The sequence below is a fragment of the Dasypus novemcinctus genome, chromosome 7 (assembly GCF_030445035.2).
Source record: "Dasypus novemcinctus isolate mDasNov1 chromosome 7, mDasNov1.1.hap2, whole genome shotgun sequence".
NCBI lineage: Eukaryota > Metazoa > Chordata > Mammalia > Cingulata > Dasypodidae > Dasypus > Dasypus novemcinctus.
Genome location: NC_080679.1, coordinates 95,881,584 through 95,906,553, shown reverse-complemented (window position 1 = coordinate 95,906,553; position 24,970 = coordinate 95,881,584). Strand labels below are relative to the sequence as shown.

Below are 24,970 nucleotides of genomic sequence, written 5' to 3'. Positions count from 1 at the left end.
GGATGTGTCATGATGATGGGGGAGAGTGTTACTGTAGGGGGAGTGGTGGGGTGGGGGCAGTGGGGGTGAATGGGGACCTCATATTTTTTTAATGTAATATTTTTTAAAAAATGAATAAATAAAATAAAATAAAATAAATAAACAATATACCTTGGATAAAAAGCATGCCAAGATATACAAATATGTATGTATGTGTGTATATATACTATTTAAGAGTATTTATTTTTTCTTTCTTCCAGGCTGTTCCCATGTTTTTTGACACAGAGTCATCCATATGAAGAACAACCCTGTTTCCTAAGCTGGGGTTTAATATCAGCTTACCACTGGCTTACACCAACCAACAGGGAACTGGTCAGGTGAAATGGCAGGTAGCTATTTAAGATTATTTTTAATGCCCAACAATAGGGAATTGATTACATAAAGCTTGCATGCATAATATTCCATACAGGAGAATACTATGCAGCCATTAAATTATCAAGACATGTATATATTTACATGTAAAGTATTGAAGAAAGAGGCATGTCATATGACTCTGTTTGTAGCTAAAAATATATATATACATGTTTATTCAAATAAACTTGAATTTGTTTCTCTTTTTGGAAGAATAGAACCTGAAACTAAGTGATTGTTTTGAGGGGAGGGGGTGAAGAGTTGGGGAAGAAATATCTTCCATTTCTTTGTTTTAGGTGATCCTTTTATTCTTTACCTCAAGTGCAGGTCTTCACTAAGAAACAATTTGTTTTAATTCCAATGAATCTATTCAGATTGTGACCACTTATAAGGATGAAAAAACAAGGGAAAACATTTTAAACTCAAGGAAAACCATAGGAATAAAACACTTGAAATGCAATGAATGGGATATGACTGGGGCTGGGAAGTACTCATGTCTTCTCAGAAATACTGAAAGTACATCAAAACTCTGGCCCCTTCACTAAGGACCCCAAAAGTGAGCCCTCTGTAGGCTTTTAAAGAGTCTAGATTTGAGCCATCCTTTCTAAGAAATAACAGAAAACATGAGTTGGAAGTGTAGAAATCTGGAGGAGCTCATGAAATGTCTCTAAGCGTTGATACACCATGGTTAGGGGAAGCTCAATGGACTGAGTGGTATTTAATTGGAACATCTTTCTGAGGGTAGCTGGGCTCCTTAAGATGTCCCTTTTGTGTAGTGAAATCTTCAGAACACCTAAGAAGACTACCCACCTGCTTCCTCAGTACCTAGCCATGAGCAGGAAACTTAGAATATGTATTATTCTATGGGATATATTTATATAATGTTTTTAATCTTCATGATGACTTTTAAATTAAGTATTATTAATATTCCCATTTTAGAAATGAAAAACTAAAGTTTAGAGAGGCTAGGTAACTTGTCCATGGTCAAACCTGAAAGTGTCTAGAGTGCAGGCTGTCTGGCTCTAGAGCCTGAATTCTTAACTGCTGGTGCTAGTGAAAGAAAAGTATATGTTACACAGTTTGGTAAATTCAGGGTCCAGACAAATATTATGAATGAACAAAAAGAACCAGGTATAAGGTATCTCACAGGAAGTGGTGGGAACTATGTAAACTGGAGAGCTGAGAATAGATCTGATTTTGGCAGATCTCCTGCTTTTCCAGAGAAGCCAGCTAGGATGGTCACTTTAGAGTCTATATGTTCTGGCATTATTGCCCTACTTTGACCCAGCACTGATTGTCTTCAGTATTTTGCCGTGATATAGCCAGGCAGCTAGATATTTCCCTCACATACACCAATTGGCCACAACCTGGACATTTTCATGCCCCATAAGCTCCATATAGTTGTGTGTGTTGTCAGAATGAATGGACAACTCACCTGTGTTTTGTGTGACGGCAATTTGGACAACTTTCATAAAGCAAGTCAATAATTTTACTTAAGAGGGTGCTAGGAAAATGCCTGCTATACTAGTATTCAGAGGGCAGTCTTAGCTAATAAAAGACTTTGACTGAAGACAAGCCATCTAATCTTTCTTTTCTCAAATATCTGAAATAGAGACTATAATGAAAAATCTATAAGGTTGCAGCTCATCTTGAAAATGGGATCTCATTTTTCTCTCTTTTACTCTTAAAACAAAGTTATTAAGCAGTTATTGAACTAGACACTTTATGTATATTATTCCATTTAACCCTCTTAACCACCCAATGAGAGGATACAATTTCACAAGGTTAAAATGAGAAACCAAAATTCTGAGAGGTAATCACGTATTTAGAAAATCAGAGAGTAAGTGATAACATTGGGATTCTAAACTAGTTGTGTGTGATTCCAAACATCATTCTCTGAATTTCAGTTCCCTTTTTATCTGCCTCCTCCTAACCCATTTTAGTTTTTTATTGCACAGCTCTCCATATTCAGCTACTGGCAGGTTGGTATCACTGCCATCACTTGCCTGTATTTTCCTCTCAATTACCCCACATTCCATCCAATTGAAGAGGTCAGAAACCACAGAGTCATTCCTTGACATATACATCTCTTTCCCCAACCCATAGTTAATCTATCTTAAAGCCTTTTTGACTTTACCTTCCAAATATAATTCGTCTACAAATAGTTCTTTCCATTTCTATGGCTACTATTCTGGACAAAAACTACTGTAAATTTTGACTTGTACTCCAGCATCCCATGTCCCCCATGACTTTTCTTGATCTCTCTAGTCCTTTGTCCACAGAGGAAGAACCAGAGTTTCCAGCCAGAGGGATCTTTCTGAAATGCCAGTACTGATCAAGTCAATTACCCTCATTCTACCCTGTGATGGTTAGGTTAATGTGTCATCTCAGCAGGTATTTGTGTCCAGTTGTTTCATCAAGCAAGCACTGGATTAATTGTAAAGAAGAACATTTATGGGCTTTATTCATAGATCAGTTTACTGCATAGATGATGAATGTATCTTCATCAACCAGGGAGACTGCTGTCAGCAATGAGTGATGCTTTATCCAATCAGTTGAATGCCTTAAAAGGGGAAGTGAAATCAGCATTCAGAAAGAATTTCCCAGCTAGTCTTTGGACAGTCAACGTCTCCCAGAAACTCATCAAGGACTTTCATTGGACTTCCATTGGAGCCCCTAGTTTGCAACCTGCCTGCAGAACCTGGACTTGTGTATCCCCGCAGTCATGTGAGAGAATCTTATAAAAACCTCATACTGTTTACAGAAATCTACTGTTGATTCTGTTTCCCTAGAAAACCCTGACTAATACAGCTTGGTACCGAGAGAGAGGTTGAGGTTTTAGTTTCCTTCGTAACTCTGCTACCCGTGCAATGATAGTCTGAGTTTAGTTCTTAGATATTTTAAGCCTGTGGCTGCAGGAAACAAGATTTTCTTTTAGAGCACACATAGAAACTTTCACATCATTCATGCGGTGTTTAAGTTGCAAATTTGAAGATTTTAACTGATCTTTTTCTTTTATAACTGTACCCAGAATATCTAGGTGGAACAAGCCAACATCATTATACCTTTTGACTCCACAAAACTCTGTTAAGGTGTTGAAAACACTCTCACCCAGATCCTTGCTTCTTGTAAGCATGAAACTAGGGGAATTCAGTGATGATATTTTGCATATCTCCATTGTGAACTCATGCCATGGACTGTTAGTAGTCTCTTCATTATTGGAAAGGGAGTCATTAGTACCTTTGACTCCAATTAGAGTAGAGAGCGAATTACAAAACTCCCAGAACCAATTCAGACATCCCAGGTTTAAGACTCTGTCCCCAAATCCTTGCTCTATTTAAATATTTCAGTGGTGGCTTCCTAATACCTTAAAGACAAAGATTGAAATCTTTAACCTGATCTAAATGGTCCTATCTCAACTGTCTCTTGTGCACCCCTCAATTCTTTTAACACCATGACACCTTTTTCTTTTCATTCTAGGTCCAAAAAGAGGTTCCTTCAGCCAAACAGACTCATCCCTACCACTCTTGCTTGGTTACTGCACTCTGTGTTTTGATCTCGGTTTAATATTCATACCTCGGGAAAGCCTTTCCCAGTCTCCCTAAACAGATTTCCCCCTCTATTGATCATATAGCATTTCACCTCTTAGACACAGCACTTAATTTTACATCTACTTGGGTGATAAAATCTCCTGCTAGATTTCATAAGTTTCATTTTATGAGCCATTTTTATATATTCTTGTATCCTCGACACCTATCTGAATCCTTAGAAAAAGTAGTTGCTTGATCAATGTTTGTTCAGTTGAATGAATTAATTCATTAGTGGTTTTTTTTGGCCATTTTATTCCCCAATGGAAATCTACTATGTTCTTCCTCTTATAAATTAACTCTTTGAAAAGACCCATGAAGTTTGCTCCAACTATTATTGCGAGCAATATCTTTCCTTTTGAATATTGCATAAATTATAAATTCTATAATATTTATTATTTATTGGTTATTTCTGCTGCTCTAGGGCACATGCCTTTTTAAATCATGGGCCATACTGTTACTTCTACTGGTTAACCTTCTCTACTCCATCCTCCCATACTTTTCAATTTTGTACCACAACAGAATGGAGCTAGTTAAGATTTGGTATTAAATAAATACTATTTAATGTGAGGTTTCATGAAGAAAGTGTGAGAGAAGCAATTCTGGCTGATTAACAGCACTCTCTTTTTGCAACTTTATGTGGATCTGACTCTGAAAGCTTGAAAAAATCTGGAAAAACACAAAGGTGTTGAAAAGAAAAAAAATGGAATAGAACATACCAGACAAGTACAAACCAACAAATTAGTGGTGGAAATATGAAAGTTGTACAAAACAGAATTTAAGGAAAACAGCTATTAGACATATAAAAAGGAATCTTTTATATTGATTAAGAAACACTCCATCAAGTACTTCTTGCCGTTATGAACCCATGTACACTGAATAATAAAGGATCAAAATTAATATAGAATAACTTGATAGAAATACAAGGAGAAACTGAAATAGCAACAATAATGCTAGGAAGCTTTAACCTGAAACTCTAAGAAATTATCATGAACACACAGACACCTAAGAACACACACCTGTACACATTGTGAACACATAGAGGCTCATAGACAACACTGATCCCAACAAGTAGAGACCACATGTTACTAATGCATTCATGGTATTTATGGAAGTTTTTCATGTAGTAGAGTCAAAGAAAATTTCAATAAATTGCTAAAACTAGATATTATTAATATTCAAGCCACATTTTGTGACAACTATAAAATAACCAGACAATCTAGTCTAAATCACCTAATCACTTAAAAATGTATTTCTCAGTGACTCTTCAGTTGAAGATGAAATCACAGAACTGAATGTATGAAATATATAAGCAAATTATAGAAGATGCATCCAAAGTTGTACTCAGAAGAAAATTTATGGTATCAAGTAAGAATTTTAAAATTAAAATAGATGCATTTAAATATATTATTGAAGATAAAATATACCTATATTTTGTCTAATGTTGATGTATTTATTTTAGGTATGTTTTAAAATGATAAATCATTTCAGATAAAGGTGAATTCCCCTCCATTTCCATCCAAAACCCATTAAACTCTATCACATCTGATGTGTTTCAAGTATTTATTTTTATACTCTTAATAATTATTTATAGCACAAAACAAATGGTAGGTGACAAAACTCAATTTGCCTTTTATTGAACATTATATTTTCAAGGTTAGTCCATATGGATGTATATATAGAGATCATATTTACTCATTTTACCTGCTATACGACATTCTATTCATTTTATTTAATCACTTTCCTTCCTGTTGGTCCTTTAGATTGTTTTTACTTTCATTTTTTATTCATTTATTTTATATTTTTATTATTTCTTTCCCCTTCCTACCCCCCCACCCCCAGTTGTCTGCTCTCTATGTCCATTCCCTGTGTGTTCTTCTGTGTCCTCTTGTATTCTTGTCAGTTGCATGGGGAATCTGTGTCTCTTTTTTTGTTGGGTCATCTTGCTGCATCAGCACTCCGTGTGTGTGGCGCCACTCCTGGGCAGGCTGCACTTTTTTTTCGCACTGGGCGGTTCTCTTTGCCGGGTGCACTCCTTGCACATGGGGCTTCCCTAAGCGGGGGACACCCCTGCGTGGCACAGCACTCTTTATGCTCATCAGCACTGTGCATGGGCCAGCTCATCACATGGGTCAGGAGGCCCTGCGTTTGAACTCTGGACCTCCCATGTGGTAGGCAGATGCTCTATCCTTGGAGCCAAATCTGCTTCCCTAGATTGTTTTTAAATTTTTACAATTACTGACAACACTGAGAAGACTATCACTGTACTAAATAAAAACTATTTGGATTATTTTCAATTGTTTACGTATGAAAGACTTCTCTAGGACCTATACCTAAATGTGGAATTGCAGCATCTTGGAGCATACACGATTCTACTTTACCGAATACTGTGAAATTGCTCTCTAAAGTAGTTGCAGCAATTTATGAATACACCAGTAGTGCATTCTCAAGTCCTTAACTCAATATTGCCAAATATTTTTATTTTTCCCAATTTGGTAGGCATACAAGTACCTTCTGGTCTTAATCATTACTCCCCTTTGTGTACTAGCTATGTTGAGCATCTCTTGTGTTTACTTTTTCTTTGTGTTTACTCTTCTGAGAATGCTCTGTTTATGTACTTTTACCATTTTAAGTTGTATTATTTTTCTTATGAGGTCTTTAGATCTTTTGGTAGTCTCAAAAAATATGTTTACTTCCAGATTGAGAACATCTTCTTCCTGATGGTAGTTTGTCTTTTACTTTGTGTATTTTATTAAGTACCAATCTTCATTTTAATATGGTAAATGTATTTATTACAAAAACAGAAAGCCCAAAAATAATCAACTTATTTTTCAATTCAAGATACTATTTTCTTAAATAGAAATAAGAAAACTAATGTATAGTGATAAAAACAAAAGAGAAGTGGGTCAGAAGTTTTAAAAATTATACATTATGAATAAGAAGAGCTGTGTCTTTGAAAGCAGTGATAAAACTGACAAATTTCTTGCATGCCTGAGTAAGAAAAGAGAAAACACAATATTAGAAATGAAAAATATAAGGTAATCAAAGAAATAGTAATAACAGATAATGAGAGAAAAACATAACAAATCTTTTATCACATTTAAGCCTATGATAAGTCCATTCAGGAGTCATTAAAAAACAAAAGTAGCTCTCTCTTTTTTATTAATTTGACAGCTATTAGAAGTTTGATATTACATTTCTGAGGAAGTTCCTCAGATACATCAAGGCTAACTCTCTAGAGATAATTTTTAGAGTGAAGTAGAGAAAATTGGTGCTAAGGAAGGATAAAACATTGTTACCCTTCCTCCTGTAACTAAAATAAGTTATGTTTCTGTTATTTACTCTGCCTCTAAGCTATCTCTCAAATCCCTTTGCATGTGCCAAACATTTTTATAGCCCTGCCTCAGCCTCCAGGTATTTTTGATATGTTTATATAATAGAAAAACTGTTGAAAGTCAATATGATAAAATGCATTGTACTTGGATCTTATTTCCATGTTGGCTGGATCATTTTAAGGAGTCATGGTGTTTAGGGAAAAAGGTTTTTAATTATGTTCTGTTTTTTAGCAGCTATTGGGCAAGTATGAAATCCTTTTGAAGTTACATATTGGCTTACAAAACATGTAACAGCAAATAGAAACCAAAAATGTACACAGTTTTCTCCTATTTTTGCAAATCCATTCAAGTATAAAAATGCCCAGGGGCCTTCATAATTTCTAGCCCTTAAGCTTAAATTTGCAGGTTCAATTGAATGGCATATTTAATTTAATGGCTTTTTATGGTAATCTCCATCTTTAGTGTATTGTGGAAACTAGTTCACTCCTGGATACTCCATTATAATACTTGGATTTTTATTTTTTATTTTAGGATTTCTGAGTATTTAGAGAAAATGCCAAATGTATTTATATTTTTGCAATTATATAAAAAATTACATGAAGGATAAAGCTCCTTGAACTTGGATGTGTAGTGTATGTACATATGTGGAAGGATGGATGGATGGATAGATAGATAATAGAATCACATATTGGAGGATTCATCAATAAAATATAATACTAAAAAATTTCTTAACATTTTAAAATAATGTCTTCTGAAAATACTCAGCTGATAAAAAGTGGGTAGCTCTTAGTTCTCTTGTATCACATTTGGAAAGTGTCATGGTGGCCTCAGAAGTTCATCACATGCTCATACTACTACAGGGCTTAGAGATCTATTGTGTTAGCCTTGCTTAATGGAGAGATCCTAAGATGTTGTGTCAAAAAAGGAGAGATAGTAATCTTAATGTACTTTACACTGCTAGATAACAACTAAATTAGTGACTTCAGCTATATCTCCTTTTAATAGAAACAATGGCCCAGTGAGAAGAATGGAAAAAAATAAAATAATAATTAACATCCCCCACCAGAATGATAAATCTCAATTATTTATTGAAGGTTGCATATTTTCAGGTAAGCATCCCTCTTATTACTGACTGCAGTACTCCCTCATATTTTCTGCATTTTAACGTAAATATTAATTGACCAAAAATAGATGTTTTTTAAAATTTTTTTTCAAAAAATAAGATTGTTAAAATCTCTTGTTGGACCTTTTTTTTTTTTAACATACCACCATTCCTTAATATTTGAAGCAATTGCAAACCCTGCTTATGCCTGTTAATGACTAGATGGCAGTCTTTCAAAATTTTAGTCCTAAAATAACAGGGCAGAATAAATGGCAGTTTCAGTTCTCGTGAAGACTAATGCAGCTTCATGATGCTTGGCAAAACTGTGTGCTCTTTTAATCAATCACTAAAATAAATCTATGCAACTGTATGAGGAACCAAATCATTTCACACTCACCTCCCCAATTCCTTAGATCCAAAGGAAATGGAATCCAAATTAGACTCACTAACCCACCCTATTAAACATGCATTCCCAAAGGGATTTAAAATTTGTCAGTGTTCAAAAGACTTGTCTTAAAATGAAAAAAATGGAGTTTGGCATGTTTGTCTCTAAATATGAAAGTGATGGTCGATTCCCTACGATCCTGGCTCAGAAATAGGTTATCAGAATATTGTTGCCTGAAACCATATTTACTAATCACTGGCACATAAACAGTATCTGTAGCTTTTCATAGGGTCTGAGAAAGGTTTCCAGAAATCTTACGATTCACTCCCCTGCCTCACATAAGATTTAATGAAATATTTCCATTCAGAAGATTCTTTCTTCACTTTTGAATATCTTGAGGAAAAAAAGTTTTCCTAAAAATATAATTTAAAGCCTTGCCATCTTCACTTTTGGGAGTTCTGCAAGTGAACCAGAGAATACAGAATGATAAATAATTTAAAAGTAATTTAGCCTTGCCCTGCAGTATTGTGGGAGGCATTACGTAGTAAAAAGCAATGATATCTTCATGGTTTTTTAAGAGCCTTTATTAACTGACCCACCCAAAATTTGAGTGCATATCAAAGAAGTATCCATGTTCAGTGCTTCTCAAATTCAGGACCAAAATAACATCTTAAGTGATCTTCTTGGCCTCTTTAACTGAACACTTGGCATCCCTCTGGACATTTTGTTAGTGGCCTAGGATCTCTTGTAAAAGAAAAAGCAGCAGGAATGTATAGTTGCCTGAATAGACATAGTTCCCAGACTCACAGGCATAGGAGTCTGTTTAGTGAACCTGTAGAACCCCAAGTCCCTCCTTCAACTTTATCCTTTCTTTCCATTCATACTGATCAGCACGCCATAACATATAAAACCTTGACTGAAAAGCACTCTGGGATCTTAACAGCAGATCAGGGAAAGAGAAATGGATACAGAATCTGTGACCAGATTTGAGAGGCTAACTCAACTGAAATTTTGGCTCCAGATGAGATGAGCTGGTAGCAGTCCAAATGCCAGGGTTCAGAAGGGTATAGTTAATGTGAGATTCATCCTGACCTCCATAAATACCCTGGGATGTCTATTGTAATTTTTGAGACAATTGCTGAATTTTCAAAGCAGCATTATGCTCTATGTGCAGAGGGCAGCATCACGATTCCAGATTGTCTTCAGTAAGAAATTCCAGTTGCCTGAAAGGAGAATGATTTGGCAATTTGGCAGTTTGGCAGCAGCAGTCAAGGCACATGGGAGTCAGCTATGTAAACAAATAAGTGGACTTCAGGGGAATGGCTGTGTTCTCTGGACAAAGGATTATCTAGGCATTGCCTTGAGAACTCCACATACTGTAAGAATAATCCAATCCCCTCAGTTGATACCACAGAAGCTACTACTATACTATCTACTTTGGCCAAAATTGTCTCAGAAACCAGGCAGAAATAACTCCGTAGGTTGAGGGTTCAGGACTGCAAATTCAGCAGAGTTGAAAAAGTCCTGAGCACCAGTGATTTATGTTAGCCACAAGTTTGGGATCCTCTCCCATTCAGCCATGGTACCTCCAGATACCCAAGGGTTATGTGATGTAGATGAACCTCCAGATTCCTTCCAGGAAGCATTTCTCTATCTTGTGAGAGTTTAAGACCATACCATCTGTTAATTTTAAGTCTAAGTTTGAGGATGATTTATTGTCATTTCAGATCATATGCTACTTTGTGTTTTATAAATGGAAACTAGGTGAGATGTATCCTTTGAAAGACATTCTTTGGGAAAATGTTTAATTAAACTCTAGCAATAACAATGATGGCGCTCTTAGTAGAATTTCAAAATAAAGGCTACTCTGAGGCCAGAACATAAAATTCTATTATAGAAAGGAGTATTTAAGCAAGGCACCAGGATGACAATGCCAATTACAATGAATTTGGAATACAGGGGGTCACACAATGTTACTAAATTAGGTCAAGACATTTTTTATAATAAGGCATGTTAAAAGGTAGTGTCACCTAGAAACTTAGCTTAGGTCATTTGACTCCATGATTTTTTTCCCTCTTATTATTAAATATAAATTATGATATTATTAAAAAAACATGTAAGCAAGGTAAGTACATTATAATTTCTTATAATGAAAATAAGTGATAAAAAGCTGGTGATATATAGATAGTAGTATAAACTGTGTACTATTTATTTATTTATTGGAAAACTCATGTCTAAGGCTCTTCTGATCAAGGGTCAGACACAAGCAGAACAATGCTATGGTTCTAATAAAACCGATTTTGAGTCAGGATAAATGAGTGGTCCTCTGCTTGGTGAAACTGATTGGCTCTTCTCTTTCCAATTAAATTAACTGTACAAAACCAGTCAGCATTCAGAAAGGTGGTCATCATATCTACCTGTGTCTTTGTTTACTAAGAATGCCTGTGCCACTTGGAAAGAAAACTAACTTGAAATATTATTCTTGTTGGAAAGCTGTATTTTTATTCTTTCTTTGGAGGCATATTGTGGAAAGATATTCTGGAGTTTCATTAGCACCTTAGTAAAAATCTCATATCCTTCTAAGCAGGATCTGTGTTCTTTGTAGTTCTGTGCAGTTTTCTGAAACAAAATGCTATTATTACAAACTTGGAATCTGTTTGTGTTCTCAAGCCTTGAGACATAAAGATATTAAGTTTTTTTCCCCCCTAGAAACTATAGAATGTTTATTATACCTGATTATTTAATGTGGCAGAGATCTTATCTTGAGTGGCATTCGAAGGAATGCTTTATCTATTTACACGTTTTACCCAGATAGTAAGGTAGAAGAAAAAATCCTGTTAAATCCATGAGAGTCAATGCCTCAGGGATCCTTTTGTTTTGGGATAAATAGGTGCACCTGAGACAGTTTACTTTCTTTTCGGGGCAGGGAGCTTACTGTAAGAACTAGCCTTTGAACTTGATGAAAGCTGAGAGGCTATGTCTGTATTTCCCTCAGTAAAGCAAAGCTATTCTGAGTCCCACTTTTGGATGAAACAATTAAGAGTGGTCCATTTAGAAGTGAGAAAAAATTTATGATATTTATGGAAAAGATGTAATTACAGATGACTTTAAGACTATGGGGGGTTGTGAGAAAAGATAGGCAAGTGAGTGAGAAAGGGGCATTCAGATTTATACCTCAGATCTGGCCACTTTCAACCGCTACCTTAAACCTGTAACTCAGGGCAGGCTTTCTTCAAAGAGTCCCTGAGCAGGCTGCTGCTTATTCAGGCCAGATACCAGAATCATGTGCCCATGCTTTTTTTGTCCAAGAACAAAGAGTCTAGAATAATGAAATCACAGGTTGGAAGGCACCTCAAAGATCTTCTAGTCTAACCATCCATCTAATTCTTGACCCCTATCTGTAATAGCCCTACTGCATGGTCACCCAATGGCAGGGAAATTTATTTTTTCTCAAGGTACTCCATTTAATCTTTTTTTTTTTAAAGATTTATTTTTTATTTATTTCTCTCTCCTCCTCCCACCCCAGTTGTATGTTCCCTGCATCTATTTGCTGTGTGTTCTTCTTTGTCCACTTCTGTTGTTGCCAGCAACACGGAAATCTGTGTTTCTTTTTGTTGTGTCATCTTGTTGTGTCAGCTCTCCGTGTGTGCGGTGCCATTCTTGGGCAGGCTGCACTTTCTTTCGTGCTGGGCGGCTCTCCTTATGGGGTGCACTCCTTGCACATGGGGCTCCCCTACTCGGGGGACACCCCTGCGTGGCACAGCACTCCTTGCGTGCATCAGTACCGTGCATGGGCCAGCTCCATGTGGGTCAAGGAGGCCCGGGGTTTGAACCGCGGACCTCCCACATGGTAGACAGACGCCCTAACCACTGGGCCAAGTCCGCTTCCCCTCCATTTAATCTTTGTACAGCTCCAACTAATAGAAAAGTCTTTCTTGTTAAGAGTTGAATCCTCTCTGCATGTAGCTTCCTCTACTAACTGTTGCCAGTTTTACCACTTGGGTTTATACTAAACAAATGTACTATTTCCTACACATAACAATTCCTCAGAATATGGAGAACAGTTATCCTGTTAACCCTGAGGTTTACATTTTTCTCAGTGGTAAACACTGCCAGCTTTTTTGACTATTTCTCATCTAATATAGTTTTAAATCCCTTTTCCAGTATAGCTGTTTTCTTTAGAACACATGTAAGTTTGTTTACTACTCTTTTAAAATGTGGCATCTGGGCCAGAACATATTTTATGTTTATTTCATCAAGAAAGGAGAGCTGGACTCTGCTCTTAAATACTTGATTCTCTTTCCATTAATGCAGACTAAGTTCACACAATTTTTGACAACTTCAGTATTCTATTGACTTGTCTAGAGCTTCTCAAATAAAAGTTCTACATCTTTTATACTTCTGGTTAGTTGATAATCTACATTTTCCCCATTCTATACTTGTGCAGTTGTTTTAGACTTACATACAAGACCTTATATTATTCTGGGTTAAAATTTATCTTGTTAAAAATTGGACCTTCATTCAAGTCTCTCAGAATCTATATCCAGATTGTCAATCAACATATTCCCTCTCTGCTCTTTAGATTCTTCATAAATGGCAGTAAAAACTACCTCAGAGGATAGTTGTGAAGACTATGTGATCCAGCACATGGAAGGTGCTTAGAATAGGGTTAAGTACACAGTAAGTATTCAATGAAGTAAACTATTAGCACTTTGTAAACAATTCTATGCTATAGAAAGTCTTTAAACTTTAAAGTGCATTTGATGATATGAAAATTTTATATTTTCTTCAAAATTATATTGTACATGACAATGCAAGGTGTTGGTGGAGGGTTGATGTGTGGACATGTATGATGTTATGCAGGTTTGCTTTGTAAGTTCACAACTTTTACTATATACTTAATTGTTTATGTATGTTCATATGTAAATGATATAAAGGTAATAATAATAGGATTGGTTGGGGGGAAAATACTTTGCTACGTAGTGATATTTTGACAATGCTCTTTAATCATTAGTTAAAAAGGTTTAACAACAATGCTAGTTATTGGTGGTAGGGTGAGTTATAAGAGTCCTGTATGATGTTACATAGGTTTGTTTTGTAAGTTCACAACTATTATTATGCACTTATTGTTTATGTATATTTATGGATGATATAGTTCAATAAATTTTTAATAAATTATATTGTAGGCAGAGTTGCAATAAAAAGTTGCTTAAGAAACATGATATAAGTGAATATTGAGACCTTAGCAAGGAGAAATTATTAAAAAGAAAATCTATACATTTTCAAGTAAAGAGGCTATATAATTGGATAAGTTGAGGCTAATTTTGAATTGCTTTCTAAAATCTACTTTCCCATTTCCTAGAGCCATCTGCTACTAGCAAACTCTAGATTTACCAAAATGATAAATTGCTTCTCATTTCTTCTATGTGAAATCATTACTCAAAGCAGTAGGGGTGGCTCCAAGTTGTTAATGACAAAACTACATGTGTGTCAGAAAGTAGAAACTTTCTTCACTCTTAATCCTTCACCAGAATTAACAGGATGACAGAGTGAGCAAAACTCTTGGTCTTTGATGCTTAATACCTGGTTTCACATCCTAGTGTGAGGACAGTTAAGGAGTGTGATATTAAAAAATTACCGATGCCTGAGTCCCTCAGTTTTTTCATCTGTGGGAGTAGAGTAATAGTACCTTGTGGACTTCTAGGGAAATTGAAGTAACATATGTAAACAAAGTACAGTTAATGCTTGCAGTATTATCAGTCACCCACATGATAGATGATAAAAATAATTCACAAGAATTTAGTTGAATTTGAAAATCAGCCATGTCAACAATGCAACCCAATATGAAGACAATAGTAAGAGGAGAATAGACAAAATGAGAACTATTATACAGGCATAATTCATTTTATTGCACTTTTTGCAGATACTACATTTTTCACAAATTGAAGGTTTGTGGCAACCCTATGTCAAACAGGTCTTTTGGCATCATTTTCCTAATAGCATGTGCCCATTTTGTGTCTCTGTATCACATTTTGGTATTAAAATCTTTTTGTCATTTCAACCTTTTTTATTATTACATCTGTTAATGCTGGTCTCATTTAATATTACTATTGTAACCGTTCTGGGGTGCTATAAACTGCACCAAGTTTAATCGATTAATATTATGTATGTTCTAACTGCTCCACCAACCAGCCATTCCTCCCTCTTTCCTCTTTCCTAGGGCCTCTCGCTAGTCCCTGAGACACACAAATATAGAAATTAGCCCAATTAATAATCCTACAATGGCCTCTATGTTCAAGTGAAAGGAAGAGTCACTTGTCTCTCACCTTAAGTCGGGGGTTCTTAACCTTTTTTGTTCCACGGACTAAGTGCACACTACACTGTGTATTATTTAATAAATATATCACACCTACACCAACATGGCCCCACAAGAATAATGAATTTTTGAATTTCAATTCAAGTTCATAGACTCCGTGTTAAGAACCCTTGCTTTAAGTCAAAAGCTAGAAATAATTAAGCTTAGTGAGGAAGGCATGTTGAAGCTGAAAAAGCCCAAAAGCCAGGCATCTTGCGCCAAAGAGTTAGCCAAGTTGTGAATGCAAAGGAAAAGTTCTTGAAGGTAATTAAAAGTGCTACTCCACTGAACACACTAATAATAAGAAGGCAAAACAGCCTTATTGCTGATATGGAGAAAGTTCCAGGGGTCTAGATAGAAGATGATACCAGCCACAACATTCCCTTAAACCACAGCCTAATCCAGAGCAAGGCCCTAACTCTCTTCAATTCACTGAAGGCTGAGAGAGGTGAGGAAGCTGCAGAAGAAAAGTTTGAAGATGGCAGAGGTTGGTTCATGAGGTTTAAGGAAGAAGCAGTCTCCATAACATAAAAGTACATGGTGAAGCATCAAGGGCTGGTGTAGAGGCTGCAGAGAGTTATCCAGAAGATCTAGCTAACATAATTGATGATGGTGACTATACTAAATAGATTTTCAATGTAGATTGAACAGCCTTCTATTGGAAGCAGTTATCTTCTTGGAGAAGTCAATGCCTGGCTTCAAAGCTTCAAAGGACAGGCTGAATCTTGTTAGGACTAATACAGCTGGTGACTTTAAGATGAAGCCATTGCTTATTTACCATTTGAAAGATTCTAGGGCACTTAAGAGTTATGCTAAGTTAACTCTGCTTGTGTTCTATCAATGCAACAACAAAGCCTGGATGACAGTATGTCTGTCTATTGACAACATTATTTACTGAGTATTTGAAGCCTGCTGTTGAGACCTACTACTCAGAAACAAGATTCCTTGCAAAATATTACTAGATGAAAGCTATTTTCATGCATGCTAATACAACATCCATTTGAGCCCATAAAACAGGGGGTCATTTCTACTTTCATGTCTTATTATTTAAAAAATACATTTCATATGGCTGTATTTGCCATAGAAGTGAGTCCTCTGATGGACCTGGGCAAATTGAGTTGCAAACCTGGACAGGATTCACCACTCTAGATGAACATTCTTGAATTGATTCCAACCCTCATGGATGACTTTGAGAGGTGTAAGACTTCAGTGGAAGATGTAACTGCAGATGTAGTAGAAATAGCAAGAGAACTAAAATTAGAAGTGGAGCCTGAAGATGTGACTGAATTTCTTCAATCTCATGATAAAACTTGAACAGATGAGGAGGTTCTTGTTACACATGAGCAATGAAAGTGGTTTCTTGAGGTAGAATTCACTGCTGGGGAAGATACTATGAACATTCTTGAAATGACAACAAAAGGTTTAGAATATTTCATAAACTTAGTTGATAAAGCAACAAAAAGGTTTGAAATGACTGACTCCAATTTTGAAAGAAATTCTACTGTGGGTAAAATGCTATCAAACAGTGTCACATAAAATACTTTTGTGGAAGGAAGACTCAATTAGTGCATCAAACTTGGATGTCATCTTGTTTTAAGAAATTGCCACAGCTACCCCAACTTCTGGCAACCACCACCCTAATCAGTCAGCAGCCATCAACGTCAAGGCAAGACCCTCCTCCAGGAAAAAAATTACACCTTGCTGAAGGCTCAGATGATGGTTAGCATTTTTTAGCAATAAAGTATTTTTAATTAAGTTACATAATTTTTTTTAGACATAATGCTATTGTATACTTAATAGACCACACTATGGTATAAGCATAACTTTTATATGAATTGGGAAACCAAAACATTCATGTGAGTCACATGATATTTGTTTTATTACAGTGGTCTGGAACTGAACCTGCAATATCTCTGAAGTATGCCTGTATTGTGATTAAGGGCTTTGGAATCAGTGTGGAAATAAAATTCTCTTAAAATGATAACTTTTCATTTCTTAGATGTAAACACAAGGTAGAAGAAAGATGAGTTTATAAAATGACCAAATATTTTGGCATATAATTTCATTGAAACATAGGACTATAAAGTATTTGTAACTTCACTCAAGCTTTATTAAGTAATGGCTACATGCCAGGTAACTCTAGGATAACAATGCCCTTGGTGGGTATAAAATCTTTCTCGCCACACTCTCCCATTGTCTTGTCTAATCATTCTTTCCAAATCCATGGAATCATAAATTGAAAATATGTTTTCTGAAAAATTATTGAGTCATGGAACACTAATGTTTTCTTTCTCTACACAGTACATTAAGCATGAAATGAAACCCAACTTCAAATAGCCAAGGCTGATCCTTTGAATAGCTTTTCTTTATTTCAGTTGTCAGTGAAATCTTTTTTTTCACTTTGTGTAATGAAGTATGACTTGAGGTATCATATATCAAATGCAAAGAATTAAGTAATATTTAATATCTGTATTCTAATATTGGGGTTAAACAATCGGATAGAAGAGTGTATTAGTCAGCCAAAGGGGTGCTGATGCAAAACATCAGAAATTGGTTGGTTTTTAAGAAGGGATTTATTTGGGGTAGGAGGTTACAGATACCAGGCCATAAGCATAAGTTACTTCCCTCACCAAAGTCTATTTTCACATGACATTGGAGCAAGATGGCTGCTGATGTCTGTGAGAGTTCAGGCCTCCTGGGTTCCTCTGGGTTCAGCAACTCTATTTTTTCCACAAGGTCAGCTGTAGACTATGGCCTCTCTAGACTTTGCCTCTCTCCACAAGGTCAGCTCTGGACTATAGTGAATGGCTCTGTCTCTCTTCCTGAGGTTTCTGCCATGTCTAAGGAGCTGTTTCTATTCCTCTGTTCTTTTCTCCTGGCTCAGGTCCTCTCTTCCCGGGGCTTGCTTCTCTTTTCTCTGCCTGCTACTTCCAGTGGCTCCAGCTTAAGACTTCAGCATCAAACTCCACAACATCAAAACTCCAACATCAGAAACCCTCAACTCTGTCCTTTGTCGTGCCTTTTACCCTTGGTGGGTGGGGACTCAATGCTCTAATGATGTGACCCAGTCAAAGCCCTAATCATAACTTAATCATGCCCAAGTACAGACCAGATTACAAACATAATCCAATATCTATTTTTGGAATTCATAACCATATCAAACTGCTACAAAGAGGTAGATATGATTTACTTTAATTTTTAAGTAGGTATTCACTGAAAAACTATAGGAATCCTTTAGTAAATTATCCTCTAAAATGAAGAATATAGGGAGCTGAGGTGGTTCAGGTGATTGAGCACCTCTCTTCCACATGGGAGGTCTCAGGTTCAGTTTCTGGTGCCTCCTAAAGAAAAGACAAGCCAACACAGAGAGCACACAGCAAATGGACACAGAGCAGACAGCGACCTCAAACAATGATGTGGGGCAGTCAGATAAATTAAGTAAATTAAAAAAAAAATAAAACAAATATTTTTCAAGTGTAAGTTTTCAATTTTCAATTTTATAATTTGAGTCTTTATGTTATTTTTAAGATGATATACCTTGTGTTTACCAGAATTAATTGCTTTTCTAAATTCCAACTTATAAACCTTCTCCATATGAGAGAATTTTAATTAAAGGATATTTTAAAATATTTATTGTCATTGAGAAAATATTAAAAAATGTTCAGATATTTACTTTTTAAAATAGAAAACCCAAAAAGGCCTGGATACACACCTCTCTACATATCAACAAGGATAGTACTTTATTTACAATGTCATAGTAAGAACAAGATTTTATAAACTGCCATGTAATGAGTTTTGCCACGATAGTTGAATGTTCAGGTGCAAAAAGGACAAGATAGCAAACACCAACCCAGGAAATTAGAAATCAACATAAAGTGGTATAGAAAAACTATCACTAAGAAAAAATTGGGTAATCAAGCTGCTAGGCATAAAACAAGGTTTAACCACAAAATAAATCATATGTCCATAGCACAGTGGCATATATCATTGACAATTGAAAGCTGTTTTTTCTTTAAGTTACCACCTCCCTGAAAAAGAAAAAGTCAAAATATAGTAAGACCAGCATGCCAATAAAAAGAAACATTGTCTAAAAAGTTTTCTCTTATATTTCTATGAGTATGCTTTAGAAGCCATTATGCATGTTGCAAATGCATAGACCCTCTACTGAGAACATTGTACTTTCCAATCCTCAAATTCAGGAGCTTACCTGTTGTGTTAAGTTGTATGAGAAAAAAGCTCCGAAACACCAATCTTTATGGTTGTCAAACTTCCTCTCTCACCTATATCATCAGTTGTCCTCCCCACTTGTGACTAAGAATCCAGAAGTCCTCTAGTGCAAGTATTGGGGGGGCTGGGGGGGACACTCCCTCTAAGAGCATGCAAGGTTATTTCTCCCCTGTTCCCCGGACCCACCCCGGTTGTCTGTTCTCTGTGTCTATTTGCTGCGTCTTCTTTGTCCGCTTCTGTTGTTGTCAGCAGCACGGGAATCTGTGTTTCTTTTTGTTGCATTATCTTGTGTGTCAGCTCTCCGTATGTGCGGCACCATTCCTGGGCAGGCTGCACTTTCTTTCGCGCTGGGCGGCTCTCCATATGGGGCGCACTCCTTGCGCGTGGGGCTCCCCTACGTGGGGGACACCCCTGCGTGGCAGGGCACTCCTTGCACGCATCAGCACTGTGCATGGACCAGCTGCACACGGGTCAAGGAGGCCTGGGGTTTGAACCGTGGACCTCCCATGTGGTAGACAGACGCCCTAACCACTGGGCCAAGTCTGCTGCCGAGGGTTCCACTTGTATGCAGATGAAAAGCCAAGCAAACTTTCTGGGTTAAGGATGAGCTTAGATGAGGGACAATTTAGTAACAGATTTAGAAAAGGTTCAAAGAAAGGTAATAAAAATTACATGCATTTACAGGGTAGAATTTCCAAGAAAATGGATCGCAAAAGATGATTCATCAAAATGAATTTAATTGTCCAGTCAGCTTGGGAAATGCTGCATTTTCTATCTACTTCATGAAAAGTTACAAAGCCTAGCAGCAAATGGATCTGCTTAATTTTTTCTAATAATTTATTAAAGAAATTTTCATAACTAGCCGGGTAGGGAAGATAATTTTATTTACATAAACAGAGATGTCTAATGACTTGTCCAAATTCATATCACCAGATACAAGGATGTAGCAATGCATGCCCCCAGAAATCCAAATGGTTGTCCAGGCATCTTGGCGTTATACCAGCTCGAACAGAGCACCTTGGAAGAGATTATAAAAGTCTTCTGAGCCCCTTGCTGAAAGGTAGTTGATAGAATAACTAGTTTTTAAAGGAATACTAAATTAGGAGTCTGGTGATTTAGATTCCATTATTGGCTCTATCACCGGATAGACTAGTTATGTGGGACCTTGGAAAAATGGTATAAACTCTCTTGGCTTTGGTTTCATTGAACTAGAACTTAGTTTATAAAGTTCTTACTATGATACAGTAAATCATGTACTAACACTTCTGTTTGAAGAGGTTGTATCCAGTCATTTTTGGATTTTAAGTTCATTGAATTTAGACAATCCAGCAAGCCTCTTTCTTCTGAGAAAAGAATCCCTTTGTCCTGTGAGGAATCATGGCTTTGTGGTTTCAACAGAATCAGCTCTACTTCTGTTGTTCTCCCCTCTCACCACAGGGGCGGCTGTTGACAGAGCACACCATTCTTACTGCCCCTACCCCAGTCACTGGTGTTTGTTCAGGCATGGGAAATGACCCAAGCTGGGCCAGAATTCTCCCAAGGAAAGACATTTTCTTTCCACTGGGATTGCTGATCTGATTAAGATGTGAGTGTGGGTTTAGGAGAATCCATTTTTTTCTTTTCTCACCTCGTGGAGCGAGCTTTTATGAGAGATGGAAAAAGTGAAAGAGTCTGGGTGATACGATAGATCAAGCTCCAGGGCTGAAGCGCCTGTGTCCTTGAACTTACAAGTCACACCAGCCAGTAAATTCTCTTGTTCTCTTACATTTGATTGAATTTGATTTATGTTGACTGTAACCTGAAAGGTCTTAATCAATACATTCTAGCTTAAAATTTTGATGGATTTAGAAGAGATTTATTTTTTTAATAAAAATGATATATCATTTTCCTAGAAAGTTCATCTGTGGAATGGGATTTATTTCATACTTGACCCCTTTTCTTAATTATCCAATTACTGAAAATTCGCCATGGGGGAAATGAATTAAACACTTTTTCCTGAGTTGAACTTGTGGAAAAAGTCAGTAGTGTCAAGAAATTCATTTAAAATGTTTTCTTCAGATCTTTCATATTCATGCTCTGTGGTTTATTTCACATCTTGACTTTACATATTATTTACAGAAAAGTCTCATGTACGCTGCCTGAAGACTTGGGGAAAAGTCAAATTAAACTATTGGAGTAATTGAAACCCTCACAACTGTGCTATAATGGATACAAAATAATTAATATTTATTGATAATAAAGATAAGAACATCTGGCAAGACCTCTTTGTCCTTTGGAATTAAGAAGACTGAGCCAGCTAACAGGATGCTTACAATTAATCCAAGACTGCAAAAAGAACTAGAGAGAAGTAGAGAAAGAATTAAGAGTTGTCCATATTCTCACATTGCTTTGTCCTTCTACTTGTCAGTCTTTGAATCTTTTATTAAGTCCTCTAAATGCAAAGTGTTTTAGCCTCATTTAGAGAATTTGGAAGCTGCCTTTAAATTTCTAGAGATTTAACTAGATAGGTTTCATTTATTTTCATTGACCTTCTTTAAATTTAGGGTCCCCTCTCATTTTTCTTAACTTGAGCTTATACAATATATAATCTTTGACTTTTCAGTTCTTTGGAGTTTTAGCTTTTTAGCTGCTTTTTCTTTCCAATTCTTAGATGAAGATTGAAACATGCATTTCAAGATATATAAATCTTATTTACTGAACATTTTGGGGTAATTTACTTCCAACTTTTTCTATGCATTGTTTTAAGTAAACAAATAATGTTAAAGAACTGGGAAATATGTGATGCTTTTATTCGGTAGCAAAACAAACATGTTTCATGGGTATACATAGGAAACATCAAGTATGTGCATATGCACTTGCCTTCATCAATACTATTTAGAATGTGAGCTACATGGTCCAGTTCAATATATAGGAAAATAAACAAAGCAAAAGAGGCACTCAAGAGCCCAGAGGGATTCTTTTCCCAAAGCAATCAGACATCTGGAGCCTTGGTCTGATAAAAATCAATGACTCTTTCAGGGCAGTATATCTTTGGGTGTGAGTGAGGGAAGGACTGCATAATGAGAGGAATGGGTGAAGGTAGAATGGAAAAATGGAAAAAAAAATGAGAAAAACATTTACTACCTGTAACAAACCATGCCAGCATTTAGGCTCCATAATAATAATGAAAGTATATTTATATCATTATGAATTCTAGAAATAGTAAATAGGAAGTTTCTTTATTATCTGACGCTTGTGGGTAAGCCATATGCCTTTCCTTATGTATGTTTACCTGTGCCCTATGTTTTATGGTTCAGATGGATAGGACCCATATTAGTTTTTCAGTAATAAGCAGAAATATACCATCTACAAGTGGGTGATTGACAAAAACTATAGAATGAATTTTGAGTTCATAAAATACTACCATCCAATGGAAACCAATTTTAAAGTGTGGGGGGTGGGGTGAGGCAGAGTTCTAATTCCAAGATCATCCCAGATGGCTTCACATTTTATCTATTGATCACTCTGCGCCTTTGTGTTTGCATTTACCCACTCAAAAATACTTCAGCAAGCAAACCCTGAGATATATTTAGGTAACAAAACTATTTCCTCACCATTCCTTCAAAATGTGAATAAAAAGTCAAATAAATGAAAATAAGCCTTGTTATTCTCTAATATATATTGTTTTTTGGATTGGAAGGAAGCCATTATTTGCAAGTTACTGAGGAGTATTTTAAAATGCAAAAAGTTATCCTTACAACAATCCTTGTAGAAGAGCTCTCAGGAATATTTTGAGTTTCTCAAAAATAAGTAACAAATCTACACTATTCTATTACTACTACTATCAACATAAGTGACATATGACTCTGATATTAGTTATATACTTTGTTTTGCCCTATCTATACTTTCTAACAATTTTTAAACCAAGTTGATGCTATAAAATTAATCCTGGACTTTCAAACATTTTAAGCATTTAGAATACAACATATATTTGGAAAGGGGGACAAAGTGAGATTGGCCATGGAAAACAATTAACCATTGAGCATTTAAATTCAGACATCAGGAAACAATTGCTATGGCAGAGCTGACTTTAAAACATATCCCATTTAAGCTGTTGTGCACATCTAAATGGTTTTTGGCAGGTGGATAAACATTTATTGACTCCCGTCTGAGGGGTTGCTGCAGACTTGCTGCTTCAACAGGCTTTCAAACTAGGTTTGAGTGTTACAGAACAATCTGAACCCTGGAATCCTTTCCTGGCATTGCACCCCCACAGTGACAAGTATAATAAGCCAGGGCTGAGGAGGACTCCAAACTGCATGTGGAACAGCTGCTTGTGCTGTCACGGAAACTCAAAAGAGAAAAATGCTGTGGGGAATAAAAATTGGCTCATAATTAGCCTTCAGGCACCCATGTATTTACCATAAACAACAGTGCATATTAGTCTGGGTGTGGACCTGGAAGGATCACGACCCGACTACTTGCCTCCCAGTTCACTGGCTTTGCTTTTATGACTTCAGCCAGCCAGAACACAGAGATCTGGGATATTTAAGGCACTGGTTGGATGGTATGTGACTTGTCTGCTTAGAAACCGCTCTGTGTCCAGGACTGGATGGGTGTCAAAAATTTTGCTGTGATGACTGCCGACAATATATCCTGAGTCAAAAGTCTATTGACTTTTCGTGGAAAAAAAATCTACCCAATGAAGCATGATTGGGACAAAAACACATTTCTAAGGTGTATGAAGAGATATATGAAACATCCTAGGAGACAAAGAAATGTTAAACCAATTTATTGAATGGGATCATAGAAGAGAAATGTCCTTTTAGAATTCATCTTCCTTATGTTTGGGATGGGACCACCCAGCTCCTTAAAGACCAGAAGCAAAATTTCTTAAATTTTAGTTCAGTGTTCCTTTCCCTTCATCACTTGGACTTAGCATAACAAGATACACTAACAGACACATAACAAAATGGACACAGAGAGCAGATAAAGGGGGGAGGGTGAGGCGGGGGCAGGGGGAAGGGGAGAGAAAAAAAGAGATACACTAACAGGACAGACTAGGGATCCAGGTGAGAAACCAGGGCAGGCTTGGAAATCAGAATCGAGCACAGGGACCATCTACCAGGAACATGTCTGCTCTCAGAATTGGCGGCGTAGTGCGACACATGGCTTGACTTCCATTAAGAACCCTCTAGGAGTCCAGCGTGGAAATCCTTGGTACATTATAAGTGCGGGTAGAAAGATTCCTATCAACAATCTTAGGAAAAATAACATTTATCAACAATTGGTTAAGCTGTTTATATGAGAATCCACCCAATTAGGCTAAGAGAGCATCAGTGGCTGTCTGCCCAGCCTGAGAGGGGTTATGACCCCGTTAATCCACCAGCCACAAGTGCCTCCTAAGAACCTCTCCCTGCTTCTGCTGTATTTCCAGAAGGGCCAATAAGTATCAGATACCTCCCCATGGACCAGGTCTCCTTTTATAGGAGACTGATTCTCTAACTCAGAGACTCCCACTGATTACTGACCAAATGGTGGATTTAAGCACGGGATGGTAAAATCTACCTGTTTGTAACTACCCCTCTCAATTCGCAGTCTCTTAAGGCT

The 24,970-nt window shown here is 36.6% G+C and overlaps 1 non-coding gene across 1 annotated transcript; it reads right to left on the bottom strand.

Annotated features, from left to right (window-relative positions):
- Positions 1–238: 238 nt before the first annotated feature.
- Positions 239–369, bottom strand: LOC111762732 (small nucleolar RNA SNORA65). The gene has a single exon (XR_002795774.1). It is a non-coding gene; the product is annotated as a small nucleolar RNA SNORA65 (small nucleolar RNA).
- Positions 370–24,970: the final 24,601 nt, after the last annotated feature.